The sequence below is a fragment of the Heterodontus francisci genome, chromosome 29 (assembly GCF_036365525.1).
Source record: "Heterodontus francisci isolate sHetFra1 chromosome 29, sHetFra1.hap1, whole genome shotgun sequence".
In the NCBI taxonomy this organism is placed as follows: Eukaryota; Metazoa; Chordata; class Chondrichthyes; order Heterodontiformes; family Heterodontidae; genus Heterodontus; species Heterodontus francisci.
This window is the reverse complement of record NC_090399.1, coordinates 48,387,966-48,402,915: the sequence shown is the minus strand read 5'-3', so window position 1 is coordinate 48,402,915 and position 14,950 is coordinate 48,387,966. Positions and strand designations below refer to the sequence as shown.

General features: G+C 44.0%; 2 non-coding genes across 2 annotated transcripts; both read right to left on the bottom strand.

The window, feature by feature from the left end:
• Window positions 1-4,488: 4,488 nt before the first annotated feature.
• On the bottom strand, window positions 4,489-4,570 carry trnas-aga (transfer RNA serine (anticodon AGA)). Its single transcript has one exon. It is a non-coding gene; the product is annotated as a tRNA-Ser (tRNA).
• Window positions 4,571-6,362: 1,792 nt separating this feature from the next.
• Window positions 6,363-6,434, bottom strand: trnad-guc (transfer RNA aspartic acid (anticodon GUC)). The gene has a single exon. It is a non-coding gene; the product is annotated as a tRNA-Asp (tRNA).
• Between the last annotated feature and the right edge of the window lie 8,516 nt (window positions 6,435-14,950).

Below are 14,950 nucleotides of genomic sequence, written 5' to 3'. Positions count from 1 at the left end.
TGCTGGAGCTGCACTCATCCAACAAATGAAGGGTATTCCATCACACTGCTGACTGGTGCCTGCCTTCCTGCCTTGAAGATGGTGGACAGGCTTTGGGGATTCAGGAGCTGTATTCCCCGCTTCTGTCCTGATACTTTGGCCATCGTACTTATACGGCTGAACCAGTTCAGTTTCTGGTAAGTAGTAACCCCGAGGATGTTGATAGTTGGGGATTCAGCGATGGTAATGCCATTGAATGTCAAAGGGAGATGATTGAACGCTCACTTTTTGCAGTTGGTCATTGCCTGGCACTTGTGTGGCGCGACTTTAAGTGTCTGTGTGCTTAGGTCTGTCTGTGTGCCTGTCTGTGTGTATGTTTCGGCGCCTCACATTTTCTACACTTTTCTGAGTGGGTGTTTACCTCTCAGTCTCCATGATCCCAACATCCGATACTCTGGACCTTAATTTAAAATGAGATGGAAATGTGAATTGTAAGTTTGCTTTCAACGGTGTCCGATGGAAGGTGAATCAAGTGCCGTCAAATAATTTTTTCGAAAGATTCATGGAACAGCAACGATGAACCCCACCATCTATAGGCTGTGGAGCGTTCCTCATTCGTCTAATGTTGGGTATCCTCACCTATCATATGAGTCACCGAGCTTGAAATTGCTGATATCAACATTGCGAATTTAGCAAGTCAAACTTTTTCGTCATTGTGTAATTTCCTAAATGTCACAAAAAAGGAACATTAACTCTATTTTTCATTACAAAGTCAAATCCGCTGAGTAGTTCCAGCATTCACTTTTTATATTTTAAGTTTCCAGCATCTGCAGCATTTCGTTTTTGTGTGACGCTGCGGAATATTTTTGACTCTTATTGCGGAAAAAAAACAACTCGACTCCGTTTCGGATCCACAGTATTTGATTGTATTCCCTCAATCCAATGCAAATCCTTGGACTGGTGGGCAGTCAGAAGGAAAGGCAGCTTTCAGTTAGTGTCGAAATTGAAATATGCCGTTTTTGAGAGCCTGAGCAAACGGTCTAAAGCAATGGATGAAAGCTGGTGTCGCTCCAGGGGCGTGTGTCCAACTGCATTTCTGCTGCAGTTGTTGAGGGGTATGATCTTGTTCTTGTCGCCAAAAAGCATCTTTTCTGGACATTGTCGTTTGCGTTATTGCAGTAGCAGCACCTAACGCAAGCAGGCAGTCGACTTGCGTCGCCGTGATCGTATAGTGGTTAATACTCTGCGTTGTGGCCGCAGCAACTTCGGTTCGAATCCGCATCACGGCACTGGTTGTTTTTAAACTCTCTACTCCGCATAATCGGCGAACATCAGTCTTCGTTGCATTTGCTGACGAAAAACAACTTACTCCATCCAAACCTAATACTGTCACATGTCTGTGCTTGATGTCCCCGAATTTAATTCCGCGTGTTCTGCCAGATTTTTCTGCCGTCCACAATCAATAACACTCCTTTAATTTCCTCCTTCAATTTCATTGTCACTTTACTGCGGCATTAATTAATATAATATTCGCCATCAATACTTACGCCTTTACGTTGCTCTGCTCTTCTTCGAGCTCCATCTCCCATTCGCACTCATGTACATCTGGACCTTGAAACGCGACGATGCATTTAGATCTGTGGGACGGTCAGAGAGACAAGCGCTGCAAAAGAAGGGCAGCGGCGCGTTTGTTCACAACATTATGTTGGGAATCTATTGATAATTTCAATAGACCACTGGCCCAGAATAAAACCACTCTAAACATCTATCACAGACCTCGAAAAGGACTGAAAGATTTTTTGTTGTCTTCTTCATATAATGATGCATTTTAATGGCCAATAGATATTGTGTAATTATTTCTCTGGTGTAAGTAATTTATTTATTTATCTGATCTTAGCCTCGTTGATTGATCTCCCCCCTGAACATTTAGCTCGTATAGGGTTGCAGTTTATAATCCAAGATAAGGTTTCAGCAGCCTGCGGGCAGGAACAGAGACTGAGGTTGAGGCTGGTCTGTGCGGTTTGGGAGCAGACCACAACATTCCTGCTGTTTGCAATCAGTATCCTGCAGAATATTGATCTGACATTGCCATTAAATATCAGAGGGTTTAGATTATTGCAAGGATCGCTGTAGTTCTTTTCGAGTTGACGAATTTGCAGCAAATTGAACATCACGGAACCAACTAAAGAGTCATAATCGAGATTAATCATACTGTACAGAGTGAGCGAGATGAGAATTTATCTTAGAATGAACGGTGGGGTTGATCTGAAATGTTAACTTCACTCCTCTCTCCACAGATGCTGCTTCATTTGCTGAGTTTTACCAACATTTCTGTCCACAAGTTAGACTGCCAGTAGCCACAGTGCTTTGCTGTCACAGCAGAATTTAAATTGTTGAAAAATAAGTAGTCACAGTTGTGAAGCCGAATAGTTAACGCGTTGCGTTTGCAAATCGCTTGTATTCCCCCGCGGATTGCCGAGCCTCCTCACAATGGATCCGCTTAAAACAACGCATTGCTTCACACGGCTCATTTTATTTACTCCGCTCCCTCCAGAAGGATTTTGAATATGTCGATATTGATCTCAAGGAAACGGAAGGATTGGCTCATCATCTGGATTAATTTACTGACACTCGACCTACATTTGGCTCAGTGTATTAATTCAATCAGGAGCTTTTAACCGTCTATTCAAGAAATCGTGCTGCAAGTGAGAGACGCGCGGAGTGAAATCTTTGCCAAAGTGGAGACCTAGTCTGAGTGCGAATTTGGGAATTTGGTTCACGTGGTAAATTCTGGTAAGCTTTCCGCAAGTTATATTCCAATTGCGAGTCGGGCTTTGACATCGAACTTTCAAACTTGAAGTGAATTAAATTGCCTTGTTAAACAGAAACTGTCTGGCAGTGGCATTTACCTGTCCATCAGCTAAAAATAGCTGTTTTAATAGCTTTAAATTACTGCAGCAGGAAGCTAAGCTAGCGAGCTAGCGACTCAACAGAGGCTCTATAAAAGTAATGAGGATTTTAAAGCGCACTGCAGACACTCTGAGTCCGTGGTGGAAGGAGCGAATGTTGAAGTTGGTTCATGGGGGTGTCAATCCAGCGCGTTGTTTGTCCTGGATGGGGTCGAGCTTCTTGAGTGTTGCTGGAGCTGCACTCATCCAACAAATGAAGGGTATTCCAAAACACTCCTGACTGGTGCCTGCCTTCCTGCCCTGAACATGGTGGACAGGCTTTGGGGATTCAGGAGCTGTATTCCCCGCTTCTGAACTGATACTTTGGCCATAGTACTTATACGGCTGAACCAGTTCAGTTTCTGGTAAGTAGTAACCCCGAGGATGTTGATAGTTGGGGATTCAGCGATGGTAATGCCATTGAATGTCAAAGGGAGATGATTGAACGCTCACTTTTTGCAGTTGGTCATTGCCTGGCACTTGTGTGGCGCGACTGTAAGTGTCTGTGTGCTTAGGTCTGTCTGTGTGCCTGTCTGTGTGTATGTTTCGGCGCCTCACATTTTCTACACTTTTCTGAGTGGGTGTTTACCTCTCAGTCTCCATGAAACAAAGATCCAATCAGAAAACAGTCCAGAACGTTTGGCACACATGAACATAGTATGATAAGAATTAGATAGAGTTCAAAGCAGGGAAGTGTGAAATGATTCACTTTGGGAGGACTAATATGGAAAGACAGCGCATTATAAATTGAAGGTGTTTTGAAAATTGTAGATGAGCGGAGAGACCTTGGTGTTCATATACACCAAGTTCATAAGGTATTGAGAAAATCCTGTCTGTTACTTGGGTTTATAAATTAAGGAATGGTATATAAACGCAAAGACATCAGGCCGGAACATTAAAATCTATGTTTAAGCCTTAGCTGAAGTATTGTGGTTAATTCTGGTCACTATTCTTCAGCACAAGGATGAAGATATTAGAAGGGTAAAGAGGAGGTTTAACAGCATAGTCCCAACGATGAAGGACATTAGTGATGGAGAGATGTTGGAAAAGTTTGGTAGGATGTCACCAAATAGAGATTTTCCAGATGCTACAAGATTAGGAGAGAGTAGATAGGGGAAAAATCCTTCTGGCGAGTAGGTCAATAACGAGAGGTCATCGAATAAAAGTCATTTGCAAAAGATAGAGGATGGGAGCAGACTTTTTTCACTCAGAGAGTTGTCGGGACCTGGAACGCTCTACCTGGAAACGTGCTGGAAGCTGATTCCATAAATAAGTTGAAAAATATTTGAGGATGCGTAACTTACTGGTACACACGAACAAAAGCAAACCCAACTCACACGGACAAGCGCAAATTCACAGCCAGGTAAAAAAGCACAAACATAGCACACAGGCAGACACAAGCACAAGCACATATAGAATGACTTAGACATACTGTCGCAAATTTGGATGATTTGTGTATTTCAGACAGATATTTCATAAATAAGAAAAAAAAGGCTCATGCTATGCATAAGGCAGCATCTGCAGACGAAGTGAATGATTGTTCAATAAATTACAGAGCTACCGTAGTCGGCAGGATTCGAACCTGCGCGGGGAGACCCCAATGGATTTCTAGTCCATCGCCTTAACCACTCGGCCACGACTACTGACAGCGACTGAGATTATTACAGAAAGTGTTGGACATACTCAATAGGTCTGGCAACATTTGCCAAGAGTGAAAAGAATTTCGGCTCGAAAGTGTCTTGGAATGGAGGGCAAGGCGAGTGGTTGTAGTAAAAGACAAGACATTTGTCCAGAGCGTGTGTGAATGGCACAATAATGAACAGCTATGTCCAAAAGCAAAAACATGAAAAACAAGTTTCAGACCTGCACATGGAAAAAGACAACAATCGAAATGGGGGTTATGGTCTGAAGTGGTTGAACTCAATGCTGAGTTCAGAAGGCTGTAAATGTGGGCATGAGAGCAACGTGGTGAATTCAAATAGCAAACAACTGGAAGCCTGGGGTCATTCATGCCGACTGAGTGAATGTGTTCAATAAAGCAGTCAACCAATCTGCATTTGGTCTGCCCAATGTAGAGGAGACCGCACTGTGAGCAGCGAATACAGTACACTAAATTGGAAGAAACACAAGCTTTGCCTGGAAGGAGTGTTTGGGGCCGTGGATGGTGAGGATAAATGATGTAAAAGGCCAGGTATTGCACCTCCTGTGATTGCTTGGAAAGGTGCCATGAGAAATGGATGAGGTGTCGGGGTGATGGAGGAGTGAACCAGGGTTTTGTGGAGGGAAGGGTCCCTTTGGAATCTAATAGGGAGGGGAGGGGAAGATGTGTTTGGTGGTGGCATCATGCTGGGGGTGGTGGAAACGGTGGAGGATGATCCTTTGGATGTGGAAGCTGGTGGAGTGGAAAGTGAGGGCAAGGGAAACGCTATTGTGGGTTCTGGCAGGGTGGGGAAGGGGCGAGAGCAGGTGTGGGAAATGGTTGGACACAGTTGAGGGCCTTGTCAACTGCATTGGGGGGAAACCTCGGTTGAGGAAAAAGGATGATATATCAGAAGCGCTGTTGCAACAGAGATGGAGAAATTGGGAGAATGGAATAGATTCCTTACAGGAGGCAGGGGGTGAGGAAGTGTAGTCAATGTAGTTGTGGGAATCCGTGGGCTTATAATGAATATTGGTAGACAGCCTATCCCCAGAAATGGAGCCAGAGAAGTCGAGAAACGGAAGACAAGTGTCAGAGATGGACTATGTGAAGGTGAGAGAAGGGTGGAAATTGGAAACAAAATTGATGGAACTTTCCAGTTCCGGCCCAGAGCAGGAAAAGGCGACAATTCAGTCATCAGTGTACCGGAAAAGGAGTTTGGGGAGGGTTCCTGAGTAGAATTGGAACAAGGAATGTTCGACATACCCCAGAAAAAGACAGGTATAACTGGGATCCACGTGGGTACCCAAGGAACAGGTTGTATTTGGAGGAAGTGAGTGGATTTGAAGAAGAGGTTATTCAATGTGAGAACAGGTTGAGCCAGGTCGAGGACAGTGGTGAATGGAGACTGGTTGTCCCTCTGTTCAAGGAAGAATGAGAGAGACCTATTGGTGGGGGATGGAGTTGTAGAGAGATTGGACGTCCTTGTGAAGAGGAGGCAGTTAGGGCCAGGAAAGTGTAAATTGAAAGGACATAGGGTGGAAGAGTGGCGGATGTAGGTGGGAAGAGACTAGACAAGGGGAGAAAAAATAGAGTGAGAATAGGGAGAAATGTGTTGAGTGAGTCAGGAAGAGGCTGCTGATCTAACTGTTGAGCACTTAACATGGCACTGATCCGGGCTGAAGAGAATTGGTGCAATTATTTCGTGTTGGTTCTTCTGGTTAGTTTTTTTATTTGAACATACAGCTGCAGAAGAAATATGAAAACAATGTATCATGTGAGAAAATAAATACGACCTCCCCGTCGGGGAATTGAACCCCGGTCTCCCGCGTGACAGGCGGGGATACTAACCACTATACTAACGAGGAAAAGACATACAAGCTGCTTATTCATATTCTACAGAAGAGTGAGAACAACGATCAAGTTGGGAACATGCTTGGATTAATTGTTTCACGCCAGAGAGATGATTTTTATTCGACAGCGATCCAGCTGACAGCAACAGAGAAATCGGCAAAGAAACAAAGACACGCAGAGGAGCAAAGGCAAAGTGAGACAGAGGCAGAGACGGAGCCAGAGACAAAGACTAAGACAGCGAGAAAAGTAGAGATTGAAAGCTTTAGGTACAATTCACAAATTCGTCTCTATATCAGTTGAGAAACAAAGACAGTAGGTAAAGAAACGCTTACATTTCGTGAGCGCCTGCTCCCACCTCGGATGTCCAAAAGCGCTTGACAGTCAGTGAACTACTTTTGAACTTCAGTCACTGTTGTAATCACAGAGGTCGAGAAAAATTGCAAATTCAGCAGATACTAAAATAGCGTCTTAAGAATTACATATAAATATCGAATCTTTCTCTCCATTTCTATAAACATCTCAATCATTGTTTGATACAGTTTCAGCAGATGTAAAAGCGTATTGCATTTCGAAATAATTAGTTAAAATCTCGCTCTCCCATCCCTCAAGAACAGACGGGCAACAAGATTCAGGTCTCCAAACCATCTCATCAAGAACATTTTGCAAGATGATTTTTTTTCTTTCTGTTCTGCGTTTCCAAGGAGTATTTCGATTTGATTTGCTAACATTGCATTGTCGCCGTCAGTGGTTTCAACCCGGGTCTGCCTATGAGAGTCACCACTACATTAATGCAGAACTCATTCACAACCGGGAAATGGCGGAGATCATGGTTCCTGTTCCAGTGAATTTTTCGAAACATTCATTTGATGACACTTGTTTCACCGTCCATCGGCCACTGTTGAAAGAAAACTTACACTTCACATTTCCATCTCATTGCAAATTACGGGCGTGAGTAATACGATGTCGGGATCGGGAAAGACAGTGAGAGACAAAGCCCACTCAGAAGAGTGCAGAAAATGTGAGACACAGAGACATGTACGCAGACAGGTGCACAGACAGGCTCAAAAACAAAAGCAAAAATATAAGCACAAACACACACGATCATGCACGCGCCATGATTCAGACAGACCCAGCAATCCACACTGACCTGCACACACAGACATGCACATGCACATTAACACACATAGAGCGACACAGCTACATTTACATATACACAAGGAGCGACTTCGACGTCGAGACAAAACAGGCTAACAGAAACATCGTCGCTAATTTGCCTGATTTTTGACAGAGCTGAGTTTCCCACACTGGATCCCAAACCCGTTAAGGTTCTCATGCTGGGAATAATGTGCTGGGAGTAAAAGAAAAGGTGTCATGTATGTCATACCTATTGTCTCATATTGTGGCGCTGAAGCCACTCTCCCGAGGTCAAAAACAACGGGCACACACTCCGTCTTCATCGAGTTATCAACAAAGGCGAAAAATGTTAAAGTCTATTACTCTTTTATATCAACTGATCAGAATTGCAAACAGACACATCTGGATTCTCAATTAACCACATGTGGTTGAACGCTGACTTATTTAAAAGTACGGCAAGTGTACAGAGCAGCAAAATGTAACAAGAAACAGGTTGTACAATTCTCAGCTTACATAATATTGCAGAAGACGAGAGTCCAGAATCCAGGCAATCCTTTCCAGTAGCTTTTGATTAGAATCACTCATAAAAAAATTCATGAAGAGTGTCGAGTCAAAATTTCTCAGAGTCACCTCTGCGCAAAGCAGACAAACGCAGGTTGCTTCAGGGGTCTGTTCCTCTATTTTATTGGGGTAATTGCCTTGATGGAAAAATGGGTTCATTCCAGGATCAAATCGATTGCTATCAATGTTAAGTTGTTAATCTGTTTATAACGCTCACGCAGGGCACGACAGACAGGATACACAGACAGCAGATAAAGTTGTAAATTCACACACTCAAATAATCCCATACCCTGACTGTCGAAAGTCATGTAAAATACAGACTTTATATCAAACACAAAATGAAGCTCTGTTTTCCATCACACTGTCTACTCAATGTGAAGACGCTGGTTTTTCATCAGGAAGGTCGACTGGGTAAAGTCCATTCCGCACATGGAGTAGGGGAGTGGCTTGGTCCAGGTTTGGGTGCATTGTTGCCACAGCATGTAGGACGAGCAGGTGGAGTCACTCCAGCAGGCAGTGCAGGGCCGCTCCCCGCAGTGTATCTGCCGGTGGTCCAGGAGGTGGGAGACGTGAGCGAATCCTACTCATCATCTTCGTGGACCCGCTGGGGTCTCATCAGGTTGGAGGACAGAGTGAATCGCTTCCTGCACACCGAGCAGGCAAATGACCTCTCCCCAGTGTGGACGCAACGGTGGGTCAGCAGGCTGGAGAGCGCACTGATCGTCTTTCCACTATGGGTGCAAATTATGTAGCCTATCTTTGACTACAGGAAAAGGCGGTCGACCAAACATTTCCATAAAACCATATAAACAAAGGCCTTCTTCGTCTACCAGCGTCCTCCCACCACTGCCCCTACCTCAGTGTTACTCCATGCTTTGTTGTTTTTTTACGGTCTGTATAATTCCTCAAAGCTGTCTTTCTCCGCACAATCACTGCTCTGCAACGATCTCATTCGATGAGGTGTGAATGTGGGTGTCTCGGTGCTTCTCCAGCGATGTTAGTGCGTTCAACCTCTATGACCCACAGAGGCAACAAGCGAACACTTTTGCTTCCGTCTGCAAGGGCCGATGGTGTTCAGGTTCCCGATGATTCGGGCGGCTTCATCAAATTATGATGTGTTCTTTGGTTTACGTTATGCCATTTGAAAAATCGTTTCACTTCTAAAACACGGCAGAACACACATAAGAGCATAAGTATTTGGAACAGGATCATAAGGTCAGAAGTGGGAATCTTCACAATGCTCATTTTCATTTGCAACTCCTCAGATAATGGAGCAGTCCATGTCCACATGCAGCAAGACTGGACTATATTTATGCTTGGCCTGATAAGTGGTAAGTAACAATTGGGCCACGCAAGTGTCAAGCAATGACAATCTCCAGTAAGAGAAAATGTAACCACCTCTCCATCGACGAATGCCTCATTATCAATTCCTGGGCATCACCATTGATCAGAAAGATTTAACTGGACCAACCACATAAATACCGTGGCTACAAAGTCAGGTCAGAGGCTTGGCATTCTGTGGTGAGTAAAGCACCTCATGACTATCCAATCCTTTTCATCATCTACATGGTACGAGGCATGGTTGCAAGGAAAAGCATTTGTATGGATGAGTGCAGCTCCAGCAACACTAAAGAAGCTCAACCCTAACCAGGACAAAGTCATGGCTTGATTCTCACCCTAGACACAACTTTAAGCATTCACTCCCTCCACCACTAGTGCACCGAGGCTGCAGTGTGTTCCATCTAGGAGATGCACTGCAGCAACTCACCAAGGCTTCTTCGAATTCGCCTCTCAAATCGTTGACAAGTACAATGTCAGTGGGCACCAAGGAAGACCACAACCTCCAAGTTCCCCTCAAAATCACACACCATCCAGACTTGGAAATAAATTGACGTTCCTTCATCTCCACAGGATCAAAATCCTGGAACATCCCACCCAACAGCACCGTGGAAGTAGTCTGCACCAGGGGCAGTACTGGACCTAGGGAATGAAGCCAGTCAAGTGGTAGAAGTGTCAGTGGGGGAGCATTTAGGGGAAAGTGACCATAACTCTGTAAGATTTAAGGTAGTTATTGAAAAAGACAAAGATGGACCAAAAATAAAGGTACTGAATTGGGGGAAGGAGAATTTCAATATGATAAAACAGAATCTGACCAAAGTGGACTGGGAGCAGCTACTTGTAGGAAAGTCTACATCACATCAGTGGGAGTCATCCAAAGAGGACATTTTGAGAGTTCAGAGCCAACATGTACCCGTTAAGGTGAAGGGTAGCACTAATGGGCCCAGGGAACACTAGATGTCAAGGGATATAGAGGATTGGATCAGGAATAAAAAGGAGGCTAACGGCAAATCCAAAGAGCTGAAAACAGCAGAGGCACCAGAGGAGTATAAAAAACTGTAGTGTGGCACTTAAAAAAGTAATTAATTAGCAGAGCGAAGAGGGCACATGAATAAACACTGGTGGGCAAGGAAATCCTAAGGCGTTTTATAAGTATCTTAAGGGTAAGAGGATAACCAGGGAAAGAGTGGGGCCCATTAGGGACCAACGTGGCAATCTTTGTGTGGAACGGAGGACATCGGTGGGCTTTTAAATTATTACCTTTCATTGGTGTTCACTATGGAGAAGTATGATGTAGGTGTAGAGATCGGGGAGGGGGATTGTGATATACTTGAACATATTAGCATTGAAAGGGAGGAAGCATTAGCTGTTTTAGCGGGCTTAAAAGTGAATAAATCCTCAGGCCCAGATGAGATGTATCCCAAGCGGTTATGTGAGGCAAGGGAGGAGATAGAAGGGGCTTTGACACAAGTTTTCAAATCCTCTCTGGCCCCAGGAGAGGTACAAGAGGACTGGGGGACAGCGAATGTGGTACCATTATTCAAGAAGGGTAGCAGGGATAAACCAGGTAATTACAGGCCAGTGAGTCTAACATCAGTGGATGGCAAACTTTTGGAAAAAGCTCCACTTGGAGAGGCAGGGATTAATCGGGGATAGTCAGCATGGCTTTGTCCGGGGGACATCGTGTTTAACTAACTTAATTTAATTTTTCGAGGAGGTGACTAGATGTGCCAATGAGGGTAAAGCAGTAGATGTAGTATACATGGATTCCAGGAAGGTTTTTGATAAGGACCCGCATGGGAGATTAGTTAATAAGGTAAGAACCCATGAGATCCAGGGCTATTTGGCAAATTGGTTCCAAAATTGGCTTAATGGCAGGAGGCAGAGGTTAATGATCGAGAGCTGTTTTTATGATTGGAAGCCTGTGATCAGTGGTGTACCATAGGGAATGGTGCTGGGACCCTTGCTGTTTGCAGTGTACATTAATGATTTAGACATGAATATAGGAGGTATGATTAGCACGTTCACAGATGACATGAAATATGGTGGTGTTGTAAATAGTGAGGAGGAAATCCTTAGATTACAGGGAGATATAGGTGGGCTGGTAAAATGGGCAGAGCAGTGGCAAATGGAATTTAATCCTGAAAAGTGTGAAGTAATGCATTTTGGGAGGACTAACAAGGCAAGGGAATATACAATGGATGGTAGGACGCTAGGAAGTACAGAAGGTCGGAGAGACCTTGGCGCACTTGTCCATAGATCACTGAAGGCAGCAGCACAGGTAGATAAGGTAGTTAGGAAGGCAGATGAGATACTTGCCTTTATTAGCCGAGGCAAAGAATATAAGAGCAGGGAGGTTATGGTGGAGCTGTATAACACGCTAGTTAGGCCACAGCTGGAGTGTTGTGTATATTTCTGGTCATCACACTATAGGAAGGATGTGATTGCACTGGAGAGGGTGCAGAGGAGATTCACCAGGATGTTGCCTGGGCTGGAGCATTTCAGCTATGAAGAGAGACTGAAAAGGCTAGGGTTGCTTTTCTTGGAGCAGAGAAAGCTGTGCAGGGACTTGATTGAGGTGTACAAGATTATGATAGATTAGATAGGAAGAAACTTTTTCCCTTTGCGGAGAAGTCAAGAACCAGGGGGCCTAGATTTAGGGTAAGGGGAAGAAGGTTTAGGGGGGATTTGAGGATTTTATTTTCACCCAGAGGGTGGTTGGAATCTGGAACGCAATGCCTGAAGAGGCGGTGGAGGCTGGAACCCTCACAACATTCAAGAAGTATTTAGATGAGCAATTGAAACGCCATAGCATACAAGGCTACGGGCCAAGTGCAGGAATATGGGATTAGAATAGTTGGGCGCTGGATGGCCGGCATGGATATGTTTGGCCGAATGACCTGTTTCTGTGCTGTATGACTCTGTGACTCCATGACCACCACCTGCTCAAGTGCAAATAGGGATGTGCAATAACTATTGGCCCAGCCTGCTACGGCCACATGACCTGAATATCTTTTTTGGAAAAAAAAGGTGTGGATCATTCAACTCCACGATCCTGCTCAGCCATTCATTATGATCATGGCTTATATTTTACCTCGACTCGACTACCCTGCATTACCCTCCTATCCCTTCAGGCCCTTAGTATCCAACAAATCTATTGATTTTTGCCCTGAATATAAACGATGGCTTCACATCCACAGCCCTCTAGGGTAGAGAATTCCAAAAATTTAAAATCCCTGAGTGCAAAATAATTCTCTTAATCTCAGTCCCAAATGGCTAACATCTTATTCAGAGACTGTGGTCCCGAGTTCTAAACTCCCCAGCCATAGGAAATATTCTCTCAGCATCTGTCCTGTTCAGCTCCTTAAAAAGTGTACACGTTTCAATGAAATCACTTCTTATTCTTCTAAACTACTCCATTTCTACTCCATCTCTCCTTATAAATCAACCATCTCATCCCAGTATTAAGTCTAATCAAACTACATTGTACTCTGCCCATGGCAAGTGTATTCTTCTTTAGGTAAGTTAACCAAACCTGTGCCCAATACACCGGTTGTTTTCTCACTGATTCTCTTTTTAATTGCAGCAACACTTCCTTACTTATATACTCCAACCCCTTGCAATAAAACTAACATACCATTTGATTTCCTCATTGCTTGCTGCACCAGATTTAAGAGAATTGACAAAGGAGTCAGCGGTGACTTGAGGGAACTTATTTTTTAATGCAGTGACTTGTGATTTGGAATGCACTGCCAAAAAGGATGGTAGAAGCAGATTCAATAGTCAATTTTACAGAAATGAGGAGATTAGGGAAGGCATTCCAGTGTTTCGGGACGAGGTAGTACTAGGTATGGCCACACATGCTGGATTGATGGAAATTGGAGATGCGCAAAAGTGAATAAAATGAGCAACTGAAGGAAAACAAAACCGAGGTTACAGGTAAAGGGGAGGGGAGTGGAATTAGTTAATTTGCTCCTGAAATGAGCCGGCATGGACTCGACAGGCTGAATGGTCTCCTTTTCTACTTTAACCGATCGATGATTCTATGAACCCCACCCAGCACCCTGAAATATAATATATGCTCAAGCAGTGTTCACCGTCTTAACCACTCGGTCACTCTCAGTCTATTTCAATGTTGCTCATTTAAAACCACAATCATCCGCTTGTTTCAGCCTCTGGTCATTTATTTGCTAAAAAGTCTTCACATGGAAAATTCAGAAAGAGGCAATCTCCTCCAGCATCTGTTTACTCTTCTATTTTTCTCCGTAACTTTTGAACATGAAGTCACATTAATAATAGGATTAAAATTTATGATAGTAAAAATGTGTTCTCCCGGTCAGAGAATAGAACTGTATTGGCACACATAAAGCGAAGTGCGCACAAACATTCATCATGCATTTGGACTGACTGAGATGCAGAGGCAAACAGCCAGAAGCTGTGTTGCTAAATTGACTGATTTTTGTTGCTTTTCCGACCATAGATTTCGTGAAATAAAAACAAGAAATGCTGGAACCACTCAGCAGGTCTGGCAGCATCTGTGAAAAGAGAAGCAGAGTTAACGTTTCGGGTCAGTGACCCTTCTTCGGAACTGACAAATATTAGAAAAGTCACAGGTTATAAGCAAGTGAGGTGGGGGTGGAGCAAGGGATAACAAAGGAGGTCTAGATTGGACCAGGCCACATAGCTGACCAAAAGGTCACGGAGCAAAGGCAAACAATATGTTAATGGTGTGTTGAAAGACAAAGCATTAGTACAGACTAGTTGTTAATACACTGAATATTGAACAGCAGCAAGTGCAAACCTGAAAAAAAAACAGTGGGTAAGCAAACTGAACAAACTGAGATGAAATGAAATAAATGCAAAAAAAAATTGTAAAAAATGTAAAAAAGAATGTAAAAAAAAAGAAAGAAAAAATAACTAAAAATGAAAGTAAAATGGGGGGCTGTCATGCTCTGAAATTATTGAACTCAATGTTCAGTCCGGCAGGCTGTAGTGTGCCTAATCGGTAAATGAGATGCTGTTCCTCGAGCTTGCGTTGATGTTCACTGGAACACTGCAGCAATCCCAGGACAGAGATGTGAGCATGAGAGCAGGGGGGAGTGTTGAAATGGCAAGCAACCGGAAGCTCAGGGTCCTGCTTGCAGACTGAGTAGAGATGTTCCGCAAAGCGGTCACCCAGCCTGCGCTTGGTCTCCCCAATGTAGAGGAGACTACACTGTGAGCAGCGAATACAGTACACTACATTGAAAGAAGTACAAGTAAATCGCTGCATCACCTGAAAGGAGTGTTTGGGGCCTGGGATAGTGAGGAGAGAGAAGGTAAATGGGCAGGTATTACACCTCCTGCGATTGCAGTGGAAGGTGCCATGGGACGGGGACGAGGTGGTGGGGGTAATGGAGGAGTGGACCAGGGTGTTTTCGTGAATACTTGCAGATGAATGAAAATGAAATAAAACTGGTGGTGTTGAAAGGTGTGAAATTTTATTTCGCGTAACTGA